The sequence below is a fragment of the Meriones unguiculatus genome, chromosome 14, assembly GCF_030254825.1.
Source record: "Meriones unguiculatus strain TT.TT164.6M chromosome 14, Bangor_MerUng_6.1, whole genome shotgun sequence".
NCBI classification, from domain to species: domain Eukaryota; kingdom Metazoa; phylum Chordata; class Mammalia; order Rodentia; family Muridae; genus Meriones; species Meriones unguiculatus.
The window spans coordinates 8,205,922-8,210,657 of NC_083361.1; the positions used below are offsets into that span (position 1 = coordinate 8,205,922).

Genomic DNA, 4,736 nt, shown 5'->3' on the forward strand with positions numbered 1-4,736 from the left:
AAGTTGACGTTTTGTGTCTTTTTAAGCTTTTTAAAATTCTTTGACAAAGTTATCCATGTATACACAATATTTTCATGCTATAGACTCTCAGCTCTCATCCCAAGGCTCCTTTGTGTTTTTTAAAAAATGTATGGAAGTTCCTTTGTGGTTTTAAAAAAGATATTGGGGATTCTTTGTGACCTACAGTGTGATCAATTTTTAATAAATGTTTTATGTAAAATTACAAGGAAAAGAAATGATCTATTGCCAACGTGGTATATATGTGTGTGCATTCATGTGTGACCGTGTACATGCATGTGCAAATGCACACGGAGGCCAGAGGCTGATGACAGATTTCTCAGATATCATACTCTCCATCTCATTTTTTTTAAGCAGGCTCATCTTGATGGCTGTGAACTCCAGGGATCCACCTGTCTCTGCCTCCCCAGTGCTAGAATTATTATAATCCATGTGTCTCAGTATAGTCTGAACTATTTAGTTGTATAACCCAAACATGTCAGGCTTTTTCTTCCTGTTCCCTTGGTGTATCCAGGCCTGAGCAGTAGCTGTCTCCTGTTCTTGCTGTTGCTGACTATCCTTGAATCCTCAGCCCTTGAATCCTGCATTACCATGGTGATTCAGCGAAGCGCAGGACTCCAAATTCTTACAACATCCCTGGAAGCCTCATCCTTACACCTTATAGCCAGGTACAGTGGCACATGCCTGAAATCCCAGTACTCGGGGGGTAAGAGCAGAAGGATCAGAGATTCAAGGCCAACCTGGGCTATCTAGTAAGTTTGAGGGCAATATGGGCTACATGACATAGATAGATAGATAGATAGATAGATAGATAGATAGATAGATAGATAGATAGATAAAAAGGTAAAGAGAGATGGTAAAAACAATAAAAATGTCCCTTTCTTTGTCTCCATCATGCTGCTTTTCTGAATTCTATCATATTAGGTGGTGAGTGTGTAGTCTCCCACCCCTTTTCTTTCACCAATCTGGTGGGCCTTGCAATGGCCATGTACACTCAGCTCCTCTGGGCAGCAGAATCTTATGCATCTACAGAGTTCAGGGTGACTTTACTTTGTGGGCTGAGAATCTTTCTCACAGAGCAAAGAGCCACTTGTGACACCATTTGTTCTTGTTCTGAAATGTCACTTTGTGATAGATTTTGCTTCTTTGTTTTGAGGTTTTGTTTACTTGTTTGTTTGTTTGAGACAGGACTTCACTATGTGGTCCCGGCAGGACTCGAACTCACAGAGTTCTGTCTACCTCTGTCTCCCGGATGCTGGGATATAAGGCATGCAATCCCATGTCCACCCTTCCTTCTTTGTTTTGAAAGTCCTCTGCTCATGTCATCAACTTTATTTGCATCCATTCTCCCCAATATATAAGAGAACTTGCATCCTGTGCTCATCGTAATTCCTCTAATTATAACTTTACATGGCCTCTTCAGCACTCACTCCTTTACACTTTTTCTTCTTTCTTCCCCTCTGTGATTGATGACACAGTTAGCATTTCTTAGGCCTTCCTTTCTCTTTCCAACCACCTGATTTCAATTTGTCATTTTGGTATACCTCTCAGAGGTGTGTGTGTGTGTGTGTGTGTGTGTGTGTGTGTGTGTGTGTTTGGGGGAAGTCTTCTTGCAGTTGTATTGTTCTCATACCATCCCCACCCCTCCCATGTCCCCTCCAATTCCTTTAGTGCCCCCCTCAGATTTATGGACCTCTTCTTAATCATTGCTGTTACACATGTGAATAGATACAATCTGTGTCAGTCAGACCAAGCTTGATATTGCTGCCAAATTCTTTCCAGAAAGTATCACTGTATTTCTCATCAGCAAGCTTCTTGAATCCACCACACCTTTGACAAAATGAAGGTACTTGGGCATCATATCATGGAAGTCATCTGCGATGAATACTTGGCACACATACAGCTTACTATAATCGCTCTTTTTAGATCCATATTCATCAAACAGACCATGAAGGGCAGATGTGGGCACAAAGAAAATTGACTTGAAGGTAACTTTCTCTTCTGCAGTAAAGTGGATCTAAGCCATGGGATCATCACTTTCCTTTGAAAATTATTCATAGAAAGCTTTGTGTTCATCTTCTTCTACCTCTTTGGATGGTCTCTGCCATATTGGTTTGATATCCTTCATAGGATCCCAATCTCACACAGTTTTTTCAAATTTCTTAGTTTTTTGGTTTCTTTTTTTTCCTCCTCTTCTACTGCAGCTTCATCATCAGATTCTTCCTTCTCTTCTTTTGCTGCTTCTTCTTCTTCCATGGGCTCCTCAACAGTCTCAGTCTTGCTACTCCACAGGTAGATGGGAAAGTTGATGAACTGAGAATACTTCCTGATTAGGTTTTTAATTGTATCCAATTCAAGCTAATCAGATGCTTCTTCTTTTAAGACCAGAGTAATCATTGTCTCATGACCCACCGTGTTTCCTCTTGGGTCAGCACTCACAGAGAATTCACTGGAGTCTGATTCCCGGATGTGCTGGGTATCATTGTTGTGCTTTGATGTGACAATGACCTTATCTGCTACAAGGAAGGCAGGATGAAAACCAACACCAAACTGGCCCATCAGTTCAGAAGTTGACTGACCATCTTCTTGTGCCTCTGCCATTTTGTTTAAAAACTTGTTTGTTCCAGATTTGGCTACGGTACCAAGGTTTTTCACCAACTCGTCTCTGGTCATCCCGACACCAGTGTCTGTTACATGAGGCAGATTTTTCTCTTTGCCGCACTTAATTTTCACTGTTAACCCTTCATTTCCAGCACCTGCATTCTAATCAGTTAGTGAGAGGAGCCTTGTCTTGTCTGAAGCATCAGAAGCATTTGAGGTCAGTTCTCTCAGGAAAACCTCTTTATTTTTATACAGAGAGTTGGTGATAAGTTTCAGCATCCTGTTAACGTCAGCTTGGAGGGCAAACTTTTCCGATTTCTCTGTAAGTTCTTTTATCTGTGCTGCGTTTAACCTGTCCAACTGAATAGCTTCTTCCTCTCTCTGCACGACTTCAAAGCTTCCTTTTCCCCTGCACTGTAACATGTTGGGATTGTGGGTCACAGGAAGAAGTAGTTTTTTTTATTTGAGGTTTTTCTTGCTTTTTGTTTTTTTTTTAATTCCTCCTGAATGTAAATTTGTACTATTTAACTGACTATTGGTGTAAAATCTTGCATGTCTATAAAAATAAAAAAAAAGATCCCCCCTCAAAAGATACAACTTGCTGACTTTATTTAGTACTTGTATGTATATGTGTTTAGGGCTGACCAGCTGGGATTAAATAACCTGTCGGGCCTTGTCTCTGGAGAACACTGATTCTTCCTCTCCTAGCAGCTACTAATTGCTTGAAGTTCTTCATCTATGGGTGACCTGTGATATTTCTCCAGTCCGTGTGGACATGTCAACTGGTGTCACTATGCAGGTCTTGTTTGGGTGACAGTATTGTTGAGATTTCATGGGTACAGCTTCACTGTCTTATGTAATTCACAGGTTTCTGGTCCTTTGACTCTTACAACCTTTCCACCCTCTCTTCCATGATATTCCCTGAGTCATAGGTATAAGGGTTATGTTGTAGGTGTATTATTTGGGGTTTGGTACCCTGTGGCCAATTGTTATTTCTGTAATGTTCTCTATCTACTGAAAAAGAAAAAGAAGTTTCTTTGATGAAGAGTGAGAGGTACACTTATCTGTGGGTGTACAGATAAGCTTTTTAGGGTGGTGTTAGGAATTATACTGGTTTATCCAAGTGGCACTAGTGAGATCTCCTCTAGGGCCTATGATCTCACAGCCATGGGATGTTGGCTAGGTTTACACACTAACCATGATATCCCTTCTATTGAGCAGGCTTCTGCCTTGTGAGAGTTTAAGGGCGAAATGGTGATCTGGTTCATCATGCTGGGTCCTTTGGACATTCATTTTCAAGTAATTGGTGTTCTGAGGAAATTTGGAGCTCAGGGGATGAGGTAAGATATGAGAGGTAATATGAGGTAAGATGGGAGTCTCTGTGACTCACTTGCTTTCTTCACCATCCCATAAGAGCCTGCTATGCACCAGGCAGCATATAAATAGTAGCTCAAATTAAATGGGCTCAGGGGAGTACAGGTGGCAGAATTTACTTGTCAAGTCTTCATGATATCAAGCTTTGAATGTCCCTCCTCTAGGCCTTCCTGAATCTACAGTGTGTTTGCTACATTGCTTTGGGGGCCTGGTCATAATTTAAAGAAAAGAAAGATTATCTGATGGTATTTCCTAAGTGTTCTTAGGTAACCTGAGTCATTAGGAACAAGACAATTTTCAACGTCTCATCTGAGAAATCAGGAGCCAATGCCATTCTCTGGGTCACCTTGACCCCATTTCTCAATGGCGATCAAAATCAATACAGTGACAGCAAACATCCACCAGCAGTTTAGAGATGAGCCTTCAGACAGTGTCTCTTTGTCCTCTTCCTCCTCTTCTTCCTTTTTATAAACAAAATGATGAGATAGACCTAAAAAATAGAAACATTAAAAGGAGACAAGTCCAATTAAAATGGCATTCATCTTTGAAGTACACTGTCTTTATGATGTCCCCAGTGCCACGAGGTACACTGGGAAGTAACGGATGCTGTAGGAAAGGTAAAAGTCCGTTGATTGCCAGAAATAGTACTCGTTCACTGTGTATGCATGTGCGGGCGTGCAAGTGTGAAAAACTGGCCAGAGAAGAAGAACGTGAAAGTAGTTTTAAACTCCCATCACCTCGAT

The 4,736-nt window shown here is 41.1% G+C and overlaps 1 pseudogene; it reads right to left on the reverse strand.

The window, feature by feature from the left end:
* Positions 1-1,730: 1,730 nt before the first annotated feature.
* Positions 1,731-3,042, reverse strand: LOC110539942 (endoplasmin-like; annotated as a pseudogene).
* Positions 3,043-4,736: the final 1,694 nt, after the last annotated feature.